General features: G+C 43.3%; 1 protein-coding gene across 1 annotated transcript in view; it reads left to right on the forward strand.

Annotated features, from left to right (window-relative positions):
* The window catches only part of peak1 (pseudopodium-enriched atypical kinase 1), a 109,251-nt gene that overhangs the window by 13,498 nt on the left and 74,553 nt on the right, over nt 1-21,200 (forward strand). The window contains exon 2 of the mRNA XM_080505346.1: nt 8,045-8,152. The gene's annotated coding sequence lies outside the window, so the exon portion shown is untranslated. The remainder of the gene's footprint in view (nt 1-8,044; nt 8,153-21,200) is intronic.

Here is a 21,200-nt window from a genome sequence, read left to right on the forward strand (position 1 = left end):
GTTTGTAGTCTGTGTTTAGGCTGGCTGCTCACATGTGAAACTTCAGTGTCGGGTTGTAATAGCAGGTGGGCGCTCTGCCTGGATATTGGCATTGAGCCACGGAGGTTTTGAGCTCTGGAAGCAAGAGCAAGTCGGGGAGTACAGTGCACTGCGATCTTCCAAGTCCATTGACAGTAATAGAAGCGGCGCATGGACTGGCCACTGAGGTCAGAAAACAAGCTGAACGTTGAACTCTCTCCATTATTCAGTTAATTTCCCATATCTGTACTCCGAGACAACATGTTGTAAGAAGCTCAAACATAAGAATCAGCTTTTACCTTGGCTTCTTTTTTTCTGGCACAAGTGTCAGTAGAGAAGTTGAAAAGTGTTCGTTTTCCTCTTCTGTAGAGGAGATAAAATGTAAGTGTAGAAAATATACCCTCATGTATTGACTCTGGCATGTACATGTCCCCCCCACCACTCCCCCACCACTTCCTGTGCCAGAACATCTTCCTTTCCCCCGTGCGAGAATTAGAGGAGAACACCTGCACTGACACGTGACGGGGGACTGGGCAGAGATCTTAAGAAACTCTCTCTGCGCTTGTTTCTTCAAGAGCCTGAGAAAGCAGAGTCAGCCTTTGGAGGTGGAAAGAGTACCAGAGAGGTTTGAAATCTCCAGTTTTACTCTGCTCTTGTTATCATTTTTTGTGTAATGTGCCATTGAAAAGGTCGAATGGGTTCACGTGTTGTGAAGTGTAACAAGAGTACGATTCGAAATGTCAAGAGGCAGCACACGAAATTCGCCGTAACGGAGAACTTTTCAGATGCTCTCGTGTTTATTAAGAGCAGGGCCTGATTTATACGATAGTCCTTCATTGAGTGATGTACTTGTCTGCTTCTGCAACACTGTCAGGAATCTACAGGTATTTTCAGATGGTAGCCAAATCATGTTTTCACATTTTATCTTGAAAAGAACCAGAATAATAGAAGATCAGATGTGTGTTTTGGCTCCTTCCCAGTTGCAACGCACCTGATTGCAATGAGGGGCTCGTTATTGGGCTTCTTCACGACTTTGGTGATGACATCATCATTAGATTCAGGTATGCTGAAGCAGGGAGAGACTAAAACATGCAGGACAGGGGCTCTCAAGGACCGGAGTTGGAGACCTCTGAATTTAGACTGTCAAAAAAAAAGAAAAACCTTCCGCCGGTCATATTCATACCGATTTGATATCATTTACACCCAAGACGCTGTGATTCTGCTTGGCCTGAGAAGAAATGCTGCTTACCGTCACAATGACCTCACTGGAGAAACTTCCACTTTACCTCCGTTCCTGATAAAGGTTTCAGGAATTTAACCCGTTGAGCCTGAATACACATAGGGATGAATGAATTTGGACTGTTTCCTGAGTGTTTTTCAATTTGTAGACTATTTGATTCACCGAATAAAAGTTTTGTTTGGGAAATTAGGCACCAGAATAATCTCCCGAAATCACAGTCATGTTGTGTGATGATAAATTGACGACTATCAGCAGCATGGCTGTACCACATTAAAACATTCACGAGGGGACTGAAATCTGTTAAATACAATAAATATGAGATATTGGCAATACGTTTTGTTGATGTTATGAAGGTATGCAAGCCAGAACAGTTTATTGAAAGGGAGGTCGATGGTATTCAGAGCTCTATTCTGTAGATGTCCTGCAGATTCAACAGGGTTGTTGTCAATATAGAAATTGTATCTACTATCCCAACTCGGCATCTTATTAGGGTCTTATGTAAAATCTAATCTGATCCATCTCTGCCTTTAGAGGTGCATTGCTGTACAGTTTAACTTGAGATTGACAGAAAGGTTTTAGTTTAGCTATATGTTCATGTTTGAGGTTAGACTTTCCTCCAGGGTATGTTAATCACTGCGCCTACGCTCACATCTTCCCTTCTTTTAATTAAAATCTGTCTTTTCTTGCATACACTCATGAATCCCTAGTTACTCTCCAGCCAGTTAGTTAACCAGGACGTGCTCATTTACTTTCAACATACAAGCAAGAAATTGATCCAGTGTGAAAGCATGACACTAAGGAGGGCGCGCTTATTAACCAGGCGAACGCTCTCGACGAAGAGCTTTAATGAAGCAGTTGGTCATGAAAGAGGTTGATGCAGCTTGAAAGGACAGAAAGACGAATGAGGTCGGAGCATTTCGAATATTTTCACCAAGACGTTTCCATCATGATGAGTTACTTTTGATTTTTAATCAAATTCACAACCAATGAAGCAGTTCGCTTGACATAGATTTAATCCAGAATATGAATAAAAGTTTTAAGAGCTGAATGTATTTATATATGGTACACGGTATATCGGGTGTCACGAGGTAATTGGTAAGAGGACTATATAGGGGGAAACTTTTCTTTGTTGGGCAGGTGTTCCACTCGGAGGGACAGACAGTTTTTGGATGTTAATGAAGTACAAAGTTGTTTAATCATAATTTAGGACTCAGACTTTCATTCATCCGACTCATCAACAATCGGCACGTGTCAATTAAGCGTCTTGGTGTAGCATTCTTGTGGCTTGGCCGCTACAGAAGCAGTTTCCCCCAACCTCTCATACCCATTTTGGCTATGAACATATCAGCCAAACCAGTTCTACACGTAAGTCTTCTTCAAGCCGTTGTCAGAAATGGAGGTGCATGAGACACGTAGTTGATGTTCTTTGTGGATTTTGTGTGTAGCACGGAATCTCTGTTTTTTAAAATGAGTGTATTTAGGAATGTACAATTATTTTAGACTCTCCTCATATTGGTTATCAGATTATTTCTGGTGAGTGTCTGAACAATCCATGGATGCTATGAAATACATATAATATCACAATAATTCAAATCATGAAACAAAAAGTAGTTTGAATTAACTTCTTAAGATCCATGCCACCTGTACACACAACACACCAGAGAAGTAAAAAGTAGACTTTATGTTCATGTAGACATTAATGGGCCTCTCCAGGGAGCCTCAGCCTGATCCTGAGCGATGTCTTTAAGCCACCCCGTCGGGGTTACATCACTCCCGTGCTTTATAACTCTTGCTGAAAGTGGAGACAGTTTTAATGGGCATTCTGTGCCTTATTTTCTGTTGTAACCAGTTCTCTATCTCTTCTTTACGGATTGGAGTTTCTGGATCTGGGTAAGCCTGCAGATCCGCAATTAGTGCCAACCATAAACAACCCGAGTCCCGCTGAGCGCTGCCACGGGTGGCTGCCCTCGCAGCGACAATCTGGAGTTTCCCCTTTGTCCTGGGATGTGTCAGATGCAGAGCCAGCTGCCCACCCTGGGAGCTGAACAGCAGGCCGACTGTGCGGGTAGAGGTTGGGAAAACAACGTTCAGAGAGGATTGTAGATGGAGAGAATATATAAATACGACAGGAGGAAGAAATAGGAATCTGGTAACGATTGTGACGAACGGGTGTTATGTTAAGAACCCCCAGACTCAGTTTCTGTCCTCCTGCAGAATCATATTTAAATATAACGTCTGATGGCATCTAAGGTTGATGCAAGACCTCGACTCCTGGATCCAATCGAATGCTTTTTTCTGCCTTGGCTCCAGAACAAGCAATCGTGACATCATGGTTAATGCACTACTGGGTCGCCCGCCATTCGAGCTATTTGTCTGGCTATTTGAGAGGCCGTGCTTATTCTTTTACAAATCACATATCTACTCAGTCACTTGTCACATTCGACTTGGGCTGCAGGATGCTTCAGCCACGGCTTAATCTTTTTAAAACCGAGCCACAGTGGCTGAGTATGCTTGGATAACGTGTGCCAATATTTTATTTGGGCTATTTTCCGTAGCCAATATTTTTAAGATGAATGTACCGCTGCTGTTGGTGCAATCATACATGTCAGAAGTATCTAAAGAGGCCATGGCTACACATTGGTGTAAAGATTGATATTAGTGCCTCATATCATGGATGTGTCTGGTTTGAGTTCGGTCTTTGGCTCCATCAGTCCCCAGGAACTTGCATTTGATGCTGATTGGGATGCTTCTAGATTGTCTGTAGGTGTGAGTTTCAGCCAGTGATGGACTGTCAACCGGTTTAGGGTGTGACCTGCTTCGCCCACATAGTCTGCGGGGATTGGCTCCAGCACCCTATGACCCCCAAGCTGGATAAAGATCGATGGGTGGATAAAGGAGCCTGGATTTAAGCTCTCAAACTTTTTACCTCTGGTCTGGCAAGCCAAACTTTCAAGGCTCACACAGAGGTCACGGTGAACCCGTCGCCGTCTTGGGAAACAGGGTCTTGGCCCAAAGACATGCTTCACGGACCACTGCAAACAGTCTCCTGCCTCTCCTGTGGCTTCCCGACATACTTAGCCCGGACACTCAACAAGTCTAAATGCCTGAGAGGAACGCAAACATCTGTGCTGGTCATGCAGACACCGCAGCGTTATGTGAGGATTAAGGACCACGCTGTTTTCATTCTGCAGCGTTCGTCTCGTGTGCAGTCTCAATATGAGCTTTTCATTTGCCATAAAGACATAATTGGTGCATAAAAAAGACAGTCCTGTAATGGATGATATTTGTCAAGGGGAAAATAAGTAGTGCTTCATTGAGACATCTTGTTCCCATTTTCAGGGTTGTTTCTTACTTTGGAGCACCACAAGAGCAAATTTGTTTATGATTCACATATTTTGGAATCTTTTGCTGATAATTTCATTGTAGCTGTATATATTAGGTGCTGTTTAAATTTGCATTATTTTTAAAAACAGGTTTACTGCAAGCCTCTCTTCTACATTGTTGACACTGGAGAAATGCAGTATAGAAGCCTGGTAATTTGACACCAGCATTGTTGTGGTTTTGAATGAAACCTGAGCCTTTTTGCTGAAGAGAAAACCAATTATTGAAAGAATAAAAGCTGACGTTTGGTTTAAATCCGGAATTTACTGCAGTGTAAAGCCGGTTATTCTCCTGAAAAAAGCCAAACGCCTCTATATTTATCACGATGGCTACATTAATATTAAAGCCTGAAACTGTAATGATGTGTGTCAGAAAGTGCCAAGAAATATCGGTCTACCTTTCATGGATAGGACTCGTTTTGCCAGTTTTTCTTGAAGTCACATTCTTTTTGCCATGTCCCGTCTCCATGTAACGGAGAGGGTAATAAGCTGGCATATCTTTGAAACGTTAGACGCTTCCAGCCAAACAAGAGTGTGTCACATGTGGTTTTGGGGGCGAGTGTCATGCTAAAGTCTTTGATTTCAGGTTCTGTTGAACTTGGCATGTTCTCTTCCCACTGGGATCTCTTATGTCTCCGCCTGGCTTGGAGATCAAAGGCGGTGCCGCACATCCACGTTGTCCGCGGCTCACGTCTCGCCCGCAGACTCAAAGACTTTTTGAAAGTTTTGGTCCCAGAGCGACCTAAAAAATTTTGTGTGTGAAAGTTGTCAATCGAGGCATGAATCGCGAGCCCGCGCAGCGGCCCCACGGAGCCCCCGAAACATTCGCACGGTTGGAGGAGCCAACTGCAAACTGCAGAAGTGCCATAGCGATGCAGTCAAAACAGATTGTATCGCAGTGAGCAGCCACTCGCTGTGCCCGGCTCTGTCCTGATTGCCATCGCTCAGCGTCCATTAAAAGACACATGGAGCTGTTTAACTATCTGCCTACATTAAAATACTCTAGCTGGCTGGCAATTAGGGCCAGAGGAAGGAAGTGGTCAGGGATAAATCCCAGAGTCAAGGAAATCCCTGGGGAGAATCAGCCTGGCTTATATTCAGCTCATGATATGGGAGGGAGAGGTTTTTTCTTTTTTTTTTCTTCCCCTTCCTTTTTTCTTGCATTTGGTGCTCTTCAGTACTTTTTGGGATGTCACTTGTACCGTCTGGTTGTCTTTTCTGATTCTGCATGGCATTTACTGTCTCTCTTTGGAAGGATAAACCAAGAGTCCCTGTCCAATTAGAGAGCTATTACATGCTCTACTAAAATGTAATTGGGTTACGATATGCATATACATGAAATGTGACAAGGACAGGCCGACACTAAATTTGAAGCATCTGGCTTAAGCTTGAGAAGCTGCTGTTTTTCGATGTCATTTTTATTGAGATGGCCCAGATGTTCTAGGCTTTCGTATTCACAGCGTGTTTTTTTTTTTGTACTCGCGTTCTTGGCTTCTGTATTTGTCTTGTGACTTTTAGATTTGTATATTGATTGTATAATTTTTTTCCAATTTCATTTTTGTGTATGAAATCATTTATCATTTCATGGTGTTTGCATCCGTGTTGTTGACCGCAGTGTTGGCGGCTTTGAAAAAGGTCACCAGAGGGTGCTTCATGACGTTCTCTCTTATGACTCGATGCCATAAGAGAGAACATCTCGTCTGTGTTTTTTGCACTGCAATCAAACGTAACATTATAACAAGCTGACTTGTCATGTTGTCTTGCCCTGCTTTAAGAATCGTACCGAAAAAGGACCTTATCGATTATGAAAATAAGAGTTTGAATCCCTGCATGCGTCTGTGGATAGTCACTCAAATATTGACTGTCAAACAACTCTCACACCTGGATGTGTTCTCACAAGCTGACCCTGTTCAACCCCCCCCCCCTGCTCGGCCCGCTGGCAGCCAATATTAGTGTTGGATTAAACATTAAAGGCTGAGTCGTGTTTACCAAGTGGACGCTCTTGAAACAAAAAATAAAAAAACGCTTTTAGTGTAAACAGACTCCCCACCTCTAAGCCCCGGGCCGTAATAGTTTAAGGCCGCTTGCTGCGCGCCGCACTAACAATGCCTTATATAGCTGGGTTTCTCTGGTTGAGCAGCGTGCAGGACGAGAGGGCGAAACCCTGCCTGCAGGGATGAATTTAGGGCAAGGGGAGCGGTTCATGTCTAATTTCTGTTGACTCATGGTTTTTAATGAGAATTGGGACGTGACAGTGTTTTGGAGAACGAGTTTGGAACAGCTCATTAGTCTGCTGGCATCATTATTGCATGCTGGATGTTTTGGCAGGCCCATTTGAGAGGTTGTTGCGATTATCTCACATCAAGAGGGAGCAACGTTTTTGTCAGGCTTGTTTCTCGGCGTACTGTCATGTCGAGACTCCAATCCCCGATAATATATTTGTATTTTCTGTATTTTATGCACAACTGCTTCGGTCAATTGTGGATTATTAACGGGTGATAATAACGTACCTGTGTTTTGCTTTTGCTGCTAGTGGTAGAGCACCTTACAGGTTGGTATCGACTGAAATAAAAAAGGCATTTCTGACTGGACACATATATGAATTTGGTGCTGCTTTTAATTGAAAAATGTGTTCCCTGAAGGCACGGATGTTTTGGTCTGCTAGAACAGGACTTCTCACAATTTTTTTAGCTATTTGTATTCATGCTGCTTAGATTCACATTGGGTTTACTAAAGATTTGTCATGTTTTCATAAACTTAGTCGATAAGCAGCATACAAAAAAAAACATACATAATTATGAAATGCATGTTTGAAACCTGTGCGGGGGAAGTCAAGGCATTAATGTGATCGTGTGTGTTTTTAATTTTGGAAATACCTCTCATGCTTGTTCTGGAAACAGGCACACCAATGTCCATCAAGCTTCCTGCGTCCATCTTGTAAGGATAAAACTAAATGTGAAACATGACATAGGGGAAGATTCATAAAGACTTTTGTCCAACACCATTTCAAAGCAACATCCTCACACACGAGTTTAAGTCGTGTATTTTTTTTACAATACTTAATGATAATTACATTTTGTTTACTGTTGAACCAGTCAGTGCTTTCCCTTTTGGAGACTGTCAGTTTTATTGATGAATCCAATGGAATTTGTGTTTGTATTAACAGATTTATTTATTTTATTCTGAAATCAGACTTGGCAGTTTTGATGATCCAGTAGCATTCAAAACAGCCCGAGGAAGGTTTATATGATTACACATTTTCTATATTATTTTTGCTCAACATTGCTGGCTTTACAAGCTGTTCTTACTCTCTATCCTGGGCACACCGCTGGCTTCCTCCAAGCAGGGTCTCACCAGGTACATGTCACTGACACTAAGCCGACATCTGCCCTCGTTTCTCTTGCAGGAAGATTGTCTTTGGTGCCCAAGATGCCCTGCGGCGTCGCGTGAATCACCGAGCCCCCCCGCGCCATCGGCCTTCAGAAGGCATCGGGGAGCCGGCGTAGCCTGGCAGGTAAGCCGAGTCACAATTTCTGTCTCCCTGCCTATTATGGCGCCGGGCTGCACGGCTAATCCCGTTACAACTGCTGTTTTCATTTGTCACGCTGAACCACCGAACACACGCCACAAAAACCTGCCCGTACCACTTCACACGCTGAGGTTTTCTTTAAGGAGCGGTTCCTCCTTTCTCCTTCTTTTATAAGCAAGCTGGGGCCAGGCCTGGGAACCGCTCGTGTTGTGGCCTGTCAGACGTGTTGATTTGGACAACAAATTGGGGGCCACGGTAGAAAACTCCTCGGCCTCCTCCTTCATTCTGAAACCTCTGACTCGACATATTATTTGTGGTGGACTTAGCTGGTGACACAAACGGTTAGTCATGCTCACACAGCCCAAGCTTTTTGGGCCCCCGGCTGGTGTTTGATAGCTGTTTTTTGGCCTTGTTGGATCCCACCTCCCCCCCACAACGCCGTCTCCATCAGTCGTCTTCACGCTTCGACGCAGAAGTATCAACCACAACAAAGCCAGATGTGTCAGAGAGCCCCGTGGCTTCGTACCCGGTCGCCTTGCCCTCTCGCTGGTTATTGCGCGCGCCTGTCTGCAACTTAGCCCATCTCGGCTTACACCGAAAAAACTCCCAGCATGCATCTCTCTCTCTCTCTCTCTCTCTCCCTGTGATTGCACACAAGAGGAGAGGTCACGAGTGAACCCAGGTAGGCTGCTCGTCTGTTCAAACGATTCCGACGATTCCTCTCCGCGTGCACCCGCCTGCTCTTCCGGGGAAGTGATTTCACCCCCCCCGACTTCATGACTTCACGAGTGTCGGTATTTCAAAATTGCAGCTTTACGTCACCTACAAAGCTACTGCTACTATTTCGGGGCATGTTGTTTTGCCCTGCTTTGCTGGTTATCGCCACCTCGTCTCGGATGACTGCCGTGGTGCGCCGCCTCACCAAATCCTCTTTGCGTTTACTGACACGACTCTTGTCACCGCTTCTATAATTTCACGTTCACAGTACTTATTTCCGCGCGCCTCTCCCTCCTCTCCCCGACACATTTGGTCTGATTTATGTGTTGTTCTGTTATGCAAATTGACTGTTTTCATCCCTGCAACGCGGTATTAGTGGTAGATTATCTAACTTTTGGTGCTATAAATAATAGGCAATCGTGTTGATGGTGTAAGGTGATTGTATTGCATCCATCATCACTGCTTTGTTTGAGGGTTTTTTTCTTTGCATTTTAATGTGCCTCTATAATGATCTACATTCACAGGTATTTAAACTGGTCAATGACAAAGCTGCACAGTGCAATTCAAAACATGCAGGTACTGCCTTCAGATGGGTTAAAGTTCTTACTCTGAAGACAAGAAGAGTGTTTCACACGCAGGCAATAAGGTATTCCGTTTAGTGTGGTCATATTTTCCACCCTTGCAAAACCCCACACTTGGGAGTCCTCAGATGCACCTTAAATTGCCCTGATGGGACTCGGACTCGTTCAAGCTGAACTCGTACTTTTACCTGATCAGTCCACATCCATCTAGTCTGATCGGGAGATCTTCAGACGGAGACGATCAGACAGGATTGACATCTTTCTTTTCAAGATGCTGTTCTTCTGATGGCGTGGTCTTTGACATGAGCAGCTGCACTCCATTTCACCTGGTGAGCTTCAGTGGTTATTTATGGCAAAAAGGCAGGGCGGCATTAAAAACCACCCACCAACTTACACTACAACTGATACCGTAAACACTTGTTTACGATATCGGTTGTAGTGAAGTCAGCCGTGTGGTATTTCATACTCATGAGGGGAGAGACAGCTTTCATTTCCAGTGCCATTGACAGACTCCTGGTCCACAGATCGGCTGCTATGTGAGAGATTTTCACACTGCTGTGCTGCTTCACTCTCTCTCTCTCTCTCTCTCTCTCTCTCTCTCTCTCGCTCTCGCTCTCTCTCTCTCTCTCTCTCTCTCTCTCTCTCTCTCTCTCTCTCTCTCTCTCTCTCTCTCTCTCTCTCTCTCTCTCCTTCATCTCCCACAGTGTTCTTTGGAAAAGCAGATGCATTGAAAAAGAAAATCTTGGTATACAACCCAAGATCACAAATGATGTCTCGCTCTGGTGCTGAGCAAATCTTTTGATTACTAGTGTTAAAACAATCTCGGTGTGCAGCAACATTTTTTCGCGGTTTTGTCATTTTAGGATACGTCATGTCTGAGTCGCTGAAGTTCACTGTTGTAACTGGAATTCTGGATTCTGTCAGATAATAGGAATAAAACACTTTGTTCTGAACCTTTTAACAAATGCTAGTTTTTCCATGGACACTGATAGGCCTGGTTACTGTAACTAAAATTGGTGTGTTAATCACTAACAGCATTAACATAGTCCTGACTGGATGCCCCACAAGTACAACGTGTGGCATACAGGTGAATTGTAACACAGACCTTACAATAGATTTCAGATGTTGGCTTTTAAAAGACACAAGCTGCTTCTGAAGCCAGGCTCTGAGGAGATGATCTTGCTCCTCATGCTTATTCTGGCTGCAGTTTAAAGGGGGATCATTTCTTTACAAACATTTAATACACTTTTCATAAATGACCTTTAATATTTAATAGTAAACAACAAATTGTAAACAATGGGATACTCTGTACTATTCACCAAATCTGTAGTGAAATATTTTTAGATTTCTGGACACTAACAGAAGGTACCTGGAGAAAGAAGTCAAATGTCTGTAAAATATGTAGGTTAGTTAATCTGTTGTGCAAGTCTCAACCACATAAAGATGGCAAAAATGGTGTATTTTATCATTACACTGCTGATACATTATAACAGTATCAACTTGCATAAGTGGTAGAATATAAGCACGGGTAAATATATGTAGAAAAGAGAGCAAATTGGTTCAGACGTTTGGGTCCTTCCACCCCCCCTAATATTGTTTGGATAGCAAGTGTAGCCTTTGATATCCTGTAGAGTGCCTGAACACTCAGAAAGTCTGTGTTTATTTACTGCCAGTCTATATATATGTGCGGATCCATCAAGATTACGCACTGTTGACTCATGGAAGCTCTTTAAAGTTGCTGTACTTATTGATTGTCGCATTTCCCCACTGCAATCGCCCTTGATAAATGGATTACGTCGTGTCCGGTGCTTTTTGCGTCGAGAGCTGCCGTTTCAGCAACGTTCCTTCAAAGTGGCCTTTCTACCCAAGCCTAGCAGACAACAATAACTTTTGCCCATTGGACTCCTATTGGTGATGCTGAAATCAATTGAAGCTGGGGGAAAAAAAGTACCCAACTTCCAGGAAATGTAGTGTTGGTAAGTGGGTGAAGCTAAACCCAGCTGTCCTTGAGGCCCGTCGTGTCAATGGAGACAAGGTCAGCAGAGATCAATAAATTAGTGGGCATCTGGAACATGTATTCCCAGCACACTCCTGCTCCACCTCTCTCTCTAAGCCCCAGAATCCCACCCCCCACCCCCCACCCCCACTTAGTCGATGTGGAAAATGGCAGCTGTCGGAGTTCCCATCAATGCACATCAGAGAGCAAAAATGAATTTTACAAAGGGAGTCGCAGTCGTCTGAAACATCAATATGAGATGATCTCCAGGTCAGTTCTCTGTTGCAAGTCTTTATTATTCACAGTGAACCTCTGAGGGATAACCCACTAATCCACAATCTATGTAGTCGGGCTACGCAGCTCGTTTTTGCTACATTTTCCTTTTGAAAAGTACAAATCCAGTCAGTTCCCGAACATCTGATGTAACATCGGGCCCAAAAGTTGTGAATTCCTCGACGAATAACAACACACTTGTCGAGCGAGCTTTTGGGAAAACAACTTTTATTCAGAATGTCGTGGAACAAATGACGTGTTCATGAAAAACTGGGATGCGCCACAGGTTCGACTTCTCAATGGCGAAAAGTGCCTTTGTACCCAAAAAGTTTGAATGCCACTGCCAACGTGTCTGTGAGCAAGACCCCAACTGCTCACGTTGCACCAAGATGTACATCCAGCGTGAAACTGCCAAATCAAACATGTGGATCACATGATCTGCTGTGGTCGCTCTGGATGGAAGCAGCCAAAGTGCTTTTTTTTTTTTTTTTCCTCGTTCTCCTATGAATAGATGACGACACAGCCTCTTACCACTTCAGTGGAACAGACTTGCAGCTTTTAAAGCTTTATAGCAATGATTGCTAATGATGTTGATTCCAGAGAACAGAGTAACGGCTGCAAATTCTGCATCTACTATAAATTAGACCTCTTCAGATGAATTTCATCCCCTGTCTTTGCTGAGGACAAGTTTGTTTGTCTGTTTTCACAAGTCTGACCACATCGATGAATCAGCACTGCCATGCTGCTTGTTGTTGCTGTCGTCATGGGAACACTGTAAACTACAAATCGGGGCTTTGCAACGGTTTCCTACGCCATTTCCCAGCTGCATGGACACAGCGTCGGAAGGTCAATTGGTAAACCGGTGTCAGGTTGACTTTTGAACCTTTAAAGGTGCAAGAGCCTGCCCGGTTGCTTTGGGGCTGGGTGTAGGGTGAGGTTTGAGAGAAGCGGGTGGCAGTTTCCAGTGAATTCCACCAAGCTGTGACTCCTCGCTGCCTGCTATAGTTATCCCAGGCCTGTTTCAACTTAGTTATGGCTGGAATGTGCCATTGCATGAGAAGAGGTCATCACTCCTCATGGCTGGCCGCGCCCCCCCCCCCCCTCACCCTGTCCTCCTCCGAGGCAGTCGAGATATAGATGTGCTTTCCCACGAACGCCGTCGTGCCCCCGTCGGTCGATAAGGAACATGGATATTAATTATGCAGGGAGCTTAACTTTAGCTTTGCCCGGGATCTTCAGAGGAAGTTTCAACGTTATTGTTTTCTTTGATGCCCTGCTTTCTCATTCAGCCAAGTTTCTAAATAATTCTCTGCTCCGGTTTATTCGCGGCATCTTAAATTAATAACTCGTTTCACTTCAACTGGCCTTACCCTCGAGCAGTGTTTTGTTCTTTTTTTAATTTCTTGATCTGCAGTTCACGCCGAGCCTCCAAAAAGCCTCCAAGTCATCCCCCAATAAAATTCACTGCAACCGCAGTGCATGAGAAGCTTTCCCACATACTTCTTAACCCGTAAATTGTCTGGCAAAATGTCTCCTGTCATGTGGCATTAGAGGCTGGAGTCAATTTCCAGTGCAATGTGCTCTGAATAATTAGGCAGCTGAAGGCTTTCACTCCCAGAGTTTGATCAGTGGCCGAGATGGAGGAGAAGTGAAGAGAAACAAAGGTGAGCTGCAATATTCTATCGCCATGCGTTTGTGTCAAAGTAATTATTGCACTTGGATTTAATCGAACGAGTGGGTAATGAGTTCATCAGCATTTTAATTAAGATTTTACAAGCAATCTGATGCATTCAATTAGTACATGTTACTGTGGTTGCTTTGCTGTGTGTTGAGCAGCTGTGAGTAATGTGTCGAGTTCTCTCTTTAGGAAATAGTGATGTTGCTTTTCCAGTTACAGTAGCTTAACAACAGTTAGTCGCTTTTAGATCACTTTTAGTTGTACGTCCTCGTCAGGTTTGTCTTCTTATACATGTCATTGTGGCTTTGCTGTTTACACCGTGTGGGTAGTGGTGATGCATCTGCTCGTAGGAGGTGGTCTTGATGTTTGAGTCGTTTGAGAAAGAAACTCAAACGTGAGACACGCAAGTCCATCTTGTAAAGATAAGCTTTTATCTTTAATCTTTTATCTGAGGATGCAGTGCGTCACATCCACTCTGGATTGCTTAATTTACAGTCGGACATCTTTAAAGTTCAGTTCAATTTAATATTGACTGTTAGGCCAAGAGTTTAGGTTCACGAAAGCTTCCTCACTGTTTAGTTAGTTGGACATGGGGAGACAGCAGCTTCAGTTCTTGTGTTTACATTATTACATATTTATTAGAAATGAGGGACTTGTGTTACTATCCAACTTATTATTTACAACCGAGGTTATGAGTAGAGACCAGTATTGCCCCAGAGCAGCGAGATATGCAGGGTCAGCGCCACAACTCCTCTTCTCGTGCTGGATTAGTGTTACTTTTTTTTCTTTTCTTCCTCTTAAGCCCTGTTACGGGAACTGAGTGGTGTCTGTCATAGGATGGCTGGTGAAGACTGGTGTCGCAAACCGTCAAGTTCTACCGTCGCATTAGATTTGCCACTCCATTTTCAGCGTCCAGTGGTTCACGGGCATAGAGCCAGAATGCAAATGAGCTCAGTAAAGATGAAATGATCACAAATGTTGGTTTATTTTTGTTCTTCACATTCCCCCTCTCATTGGAGTTCAGCTGACCGGGAGGAGGAAAATCCCAGCTTCCAGGACACAGCTCCGGTTACTTCCACATGCTGTCACGTAAGCTGTGATTCAGATTTATTGACCGCTCGTCTGCCCAAAGTCTTTCAACTTGATCTGTACCAAGCCCTCCGGTCTGGCCACCTATTGTTTCGGTTTCGTCAACCTTGTCTTGCGTTGCTCTTCAAACAGGCTGAAGTTTCAGCTGTTCGCCCTCGGCCCCTGCCCGTGTGCTTTGAAGGTGGAAGGGGACCTGCGGCTTTATGCTTGTAGAGTTGATATTCAAGGTCAAATAAATAGATAAAAGAAGTATCACTCTTTTCCAATTTCCCAAAATGCCCAGCCCTTGCTGATATGAGCTGCAGACTCGTAGCTTAGCGCAGTTGTCACACTGAAAGGAAACAGTCTTTCTGTTCAGCTGACGGCTCAGTGAGTCACGCCACCAGTAATTGATTTATTTGACTCCCAGCCACATTTGCAAACTCTTGACTGTTCAGCGAGTGTTTAACATATTTCATGACATTATTCAAAGTCGTGAAAGAGTAAACATGTGCTACGAAGCTCTGAACAGTGAGTGTTCATGTTACCACGCTGGGAAAAGGCATTTAAGAAGACTTCAACAATGATGGCGCGCGTGTGTGTGTGGGTGGGTGTGTGTGTGTGTATTCAAGTAGCTGGAAAACCTTGAAATCTAGTTGTTTTATAACTGCTGGGATAAGTTAAACACTTTCACCATTTCTTTCAAACTGGCTCCAATAAACTCCGAATTCAAATGATGGAAAATTATTTATACGATTCAAGTTCATAAGTGCTTAGATTTCAGCAAATACATGATTTCAGCAAATATCTCCCATCACATACAATGTATGTGATGCCTGAACCTACTTTGTATTTTTTCTTCTTTTTCTTCAGTTTCTTCGCTGCATGACTCGGTTTACAGATTTAAACATGTCTGGGCAGTTTTGTGAGTGCATGGGATATTTTGAACTCGCCTTAATGCCATGATTTGAGTTTGTAACCGCTCAGCGGTGTTGCAACACACATCCTGCGGTGATATGCCGGATGTAAGATAACATCTCTGTCTTACCTTTGGGCCCTCCGAGACTCATGTTCATAATGGCCTTTGGCAAAGTTTTTGCTCGACTGCCGATGGAAACACATCCACTAGAAACTGTGCATATGATGCAAAACAACTTTTTAAAGCTTTGTTGTTCCTGTTTGCCTTCCTGCATTGAGCAGTCATCAAATTGCTCCCGTCTCTTATTTAAAGACGGAATGACATGTTTGTGTGTGCACTCCCATGACCTCATATGTTATTGATCTCTCTCAGTATTGGAGGAGATGTATTGGTCCAGACAAGGAAGCGATTTGACATTGCCTGTGGGGGATTTATCAAGCTGTCAGTCTTGAAGGGATTTCGCTGCTCTTAGGATCACATTATGAATGAAAATAGGACCTAAACATACATGATAGTATACATATGTGGCGTGTTAACAGCGAAGAAGATTGAAGGAAGTCATTGAAGGTAGTTTTACTAGAAGCAGAGTTGATGATACTCGTTCTCTGTAAATGACTGTAACCAGCACTGTGATGGACTGGCGGCTAATCCTGGGTGTATCCTGCGCTTCCATGCAATTCCAGCCCGGACAGCCTCCAGGTTCGAGCAGCTCTCTCTTGGATAAAGAATGTATATCAGTGGAGTGAATGGATGCACCAAAATATGAATCCGGCTTTACATGAACCGGCGAATTTGACTACAGTTTATTTTCTCAGTGCGCGATCGTCACACAGCTACAGCGTAATCCCTCTGCCTCTGTTTAATTTAATCTGTTGTGTCTGCAAATACCGGTTCAGGACAGTGTAACTTGTGACCACCGACATCAGGATGCCTGTTATTAATAGAGGGAGACAGGAGTTTCTCTGCTCTGTCCACGTGCCTTGTTGTGACTCCGCTACGCCCGGCCAGGCCCAGTTCATCCCACCCTCCGCTGCATGTTTTCTCAGCTGTGTTTACATGCCAGCTCTGTGAAACTTGAAAGGCGGGGTGAATGCCTCTCTCTGTACTAGACCTCATGACATCTGTCAGGACTCAACATCAGTCATTTACCTTCCATAGCTGCGGAAAAAAAAACAGGAACACACATTAAAAACCGCTTGTTCGCAGGGAAAATCCACTTCTTCTTGTCAATTTTATTTGACTTTATTCACATATTACTTAAATAAACCATTTCAATGCATGGTAGATTTAGCTTCAGGCCGTCCCAGTCAGTCTCCAGAGGTTATACAAGCAAGCATTCCTTGACTTTAAATATGAAGGAACTGGGACTCGATACACAAATGACATGTGATTTGTTCTGACAAGATATAGTGTCAACATTTTTGGGGGGGAAATTGTTCAAACTTGTAGTAAAGGTTTAAAAGGTATTGATAAAATGGACTTATTTAGAGAAATTCATACAACCTCCAAAAATCCTTGGCACTGATTAACCAGGCAAAAAGAGAATTCACTGAAATTAAAACCATGTTTGAGTTGACAGTGCTTCCCACTGCTTCAAGCTTTATATAATTGGTGTGTGTGTGTGTGTGTGTGTGTGTGTGTGTGTGTGTGTGTGTGTGTGTGTGTGTGTGTGTGTGTGTGTGTGTGTGTGTGTGTGTGTGTGTGTGTGTGTGTGTGTGTGTGTGTGTGTGTGTGTGTGTGTGTGTGTGTGTGTGCGGCAACAAAACATGCATTCCCAACAATCATGGTGCGCCTTGAAGCTGTAAAGTCGAAGGCAAAACCCAGTGAAGTGCTTTAACTGCCACAATGCTTTGAATTGGAAAAGAGACATTTTATTATGGCAAAATGGGAAGTCATCATAATTGTTGTAATTTCTTGCAGATTGCAGAGACTAAACCCCATCTTAGGTCTGTTATAATAAGACCCTCATACCAGGAAATAATTACAACTATTATCCTGACCTATATTTGAAAAGGTAGTAATAACTACAGTCAAAGCATTTATTATACCAATCTTTTTATTGTCTCTTGAATGGAATAAAATAAAACTCTTTATTACTTTTTATGACTTGAATGTCTTTCATCATGACATAACCCATTCATTTGCCTATTTATGTAGTTATCATAACTTTTCCATTTCCGTTTACAATGTGGTCCCAACGTCATGAGAGATTGAGCACCGAGCATTATTTTGCTAATCGAATCTGAACGCGTCACCTCATTTGGGATGGTTCTCTTCACCCCACGCTCTCTCTCTTTTATCCCGGGCCATTCGTATGAAGCCAGCCAGGACCAGAATAATTCAAATTCCTCGGAAGCTTGCGATGCCTCTGCTGACCTTCCGCTGTACGTCCATTCCATATTTCTTTCATGACCAATAATTGGAAGCCAACTGGTCAGCCAGCAGGAGGCAAAGCATCTATACTGCATGCATTATTGATAGGTACTGTATGAAAATGGAGCCTCAGAGCTAATGGGTAATCTTTCTCGGCACATTACGCACTCAGTCTTTGAGAAGTCCACTCCTCAAGCCCTCAGCCTGCACTCAAGCTCTGTTTTTGATCCTAATTTAGCCCATTTCATACAGAATGTGTTATCTGTATGCATGCGACAGAGACGAATAAGGACCTTCTGAAGTAGAGATTGGGAGGTGAGGAGCAGATATGGATTGCCAGAAATTAATTTGCCTGTATGTAAACGGTCATGATATTTCTGCTGTTTTTGCTAATCAGACCTCATCCGTTCCCTGTAGATAATTAAACAGTCGCTGGGTGTCAGGAGCCTGAAATCTCCTCGAGGGTTTTCAATGTTTACAGTCGACTACAGAGAAGTCAATCCTGGAGTTTGAAAGATTACAATTAGAATGCTTCTCTGGTGCGAGCCTTAACACAAATAATTATACATGTAACATTGCCAGAGTCAATTTGATCTGTTTTGCTTATGTTATTTGCATTTTGAATAAGCGCCGGAGCTCACCAGAGGCACGTCATGCTGCAAAGGAAACCCAGTAATTAGTTGGTTGCTGTTTGTTTTGTTGCACACAGAATTAACCTTGACAAGAGTGTTTGCACCAGTTGAAACATCTAAATGAATAATGCTGAGTACAAATTCATTTCATCACAGTATTAACAGGACTTTGCACGGTACTTACATTGTTTATCGGGATTAAAGTAAGTAAGTACACTTTACAGAGCCACAGCGGGCAGTCAGTCAGCAGGGTTTCATTTAACTTTAAAATCTCCGTTCTGTACGCATTAGCAGCTCCTCGAATCTCCTAGGAGCTATTTGGAATATTAATTGGACATACTGTAAAGCACTACTTAAAAGTTACAGTGGACTGGAGGTGCAGTGAAACCGTAACGACGGGAATATAGTAGATGATTACTTTTGGGAGCGAAAAGTGAGTTTGGGTTCATCCATCACTGTTTCACTCCCGACGTGACTCTTAACTCGTCATAATAAGGATGGATACTCTCTGGCAAAGGCAGAAACCAGATGGGTCGTGTTGTGGTAATGTCATCAAGATACTCACAGTCAAGCCGTGTCACTGCCAAGAATGAGCGATGATTGGGACTGAGTGATTGCCAAGGCGTTCGGAGCACTTGTCCACCTTTTAGTCTTCGGCTCTGCGCTTTCAGTGCCAGTGTGTCCTTAAACAGACCTGCTTTATTTGGGCTGAAAGCAGCCGTTGACAACTGCCACTCGAAGCGTCATTTCTTGATATATTCACCTCGGAGAAAATGAAAGTAGCATGCCGCATTCTTTGGGATAACATGGCAAATGTCAGCCATATAGAGAGATTCATTAAAATTGAAGTTTTGTAGTTTTGGAAGATACAGAAATGTCCAACCTGCAACAGTGCTAATATCTGTTCAAAGTTCAAATCAGGGGTTCACCGTCCCACCGTCACACAGAGCTTCATATAAAAATGCCATTGCTGAAGTTGGAAATTCAAGACCAATAGAAGAGATGTCAAAAGTAATTGGTAGCTGGAACTGTTATTTAGATCTTTAAAATAAGACTTACAATAAAACAGCGTACAGAAACAAAATGTCTCCACAGCAGAAATCTGGAAAAAAAATTGTGGACCGATATCACATTTCACTGCATGTAATGTTATTGCAATATGATAATGTTATATTAGGAACCGTTGCAGCAAAATGACAGGAACATGATCAGACTTTAACAAAAAAGTGTTGAATCGCACTATGTCTGCACATTCCATGGTTCAACTTTATAATGAATAGGAAGTATTTGTGTCTCCCAGCTTTTGAAATTCTAGGTAGTTTTTGGAGTTGAGGAGCCAAATTTCTGTCCAGTAAGCCCCGGGCCTCTTAGGGTTCCACATCCAAGTTTTAAATCAGACAACTTTGTGGACTCTCAATGTGAAATGTCAATATGGCTGCACGCAGCGTTGTTACTGCTGTTGTGACAGCACGTGGATGTTGTTGTTTATTTTCTTCACTTTTATGTGTCCATACTGTTTTCTTAACTGTAGTTGTCGTTATCAACCAGAAAACTAACCCTAACCCTAACCTGCAAAAATAATCAACAATCTTCCAATTATTTTCTCCATATTTTAAACTTATTGAAAACATTTGTTGAGGTGACCTCTGCTTGTGACTACAATTGGTCGAAAGGCACCTGAATTGTAATAATATATCCCGATGGATTGTTGAAGGGAACACAGGCACTTCTGGACAGATTATGACAGAAAAATGCGACAGTAATTCTTCCCTTGCAGCTTAAAAATACTCATAACTTTCATTGTTTCCAGTGTCACGAGGCACAAACTTTCCATTTGTAGATTGATGGTCTGTCCCTTTTCTTTGGAAGCACCATGTGTTACTCTTTGCTAGAAGGCCAATGGAGCCAAATCTGTTATCCAATGCCAAACTGCCAAAGTGAAATTAGTTTTTCGAAGAGCTTGGCAGGTAGTGGCGAAAAACTGAAAACTATGTTGGAATGGGGAGAAATGGTGCAGAGGTTACAATGACCACAATTCTGATAGAGTGTATTTCATTCAGTAACCACTCGGTTTGGAAAAGAAACTTCTGCCATGATTAAATCGATTACAGATATCAGGACTGAGCAGGAGGAGACAATAATGGACTGTTCTAGATAATTCTAGGATGTGAAATGCAGCTGCAGCAACGGGGTAGATGGTTTGGCCAATGAGAAATCTCTCCTGCTTACACAACGATGCCTTTTCTAGTTTTGTGTATATCAGGAATTTTGCACTGTATATCAATACCTATGATTTACCTCGACCCAAAACCCATGCCTCTATTTAAAGGCCTCTGCTTCACATTCCTGATGGTCTGGTGTCACACGACAGAGCACCAAGCTTTAAGCTCATCCTAACGGTTCAAAGGGTGAAATTCGCAGCAGTCCATCGCCACATTGTTATGAATCCCCCAAAGTCTGTCAGGTTGTAACGTGACACGGCTCTTAAAGCATTCATGGCCTGATCTGCGGTTCTACCCATGATGCAGCGTCCTGTCGCTGCATGTCTTTCGCAGGCTCAGCTGTTGATGGAATGCAAAGCTGGCAGGGGCGAAAGGCTTCTTGGCAGACTGGCATAGATGTGCTCGCATCCGACTGCAACACAACAGAGAGCAACTCCTGGGCTGGTCTGCGGGTTTCTACAATCAGATATCGAACCACGAAAAGGAGTACGGCTGTGTGCGAGGTGGTAACGGTTGAAGTCGTTTGGAAATCGACGGTCTGGGTAAAAGCTGGAATAAATATTGCAAAGTTAGC

The sequence above is a fragment of the Blennius ocellaris genome, assembly GCF_963422515.1.
Source record: "Blennius ocellaris genome assembly, chromosome: 11".
NCBI lineage: Eukaryota > Metazoa > Chordata > Actinopteri > Blenniiformes > Blenniidae > Blennius > Blennius ocellaris.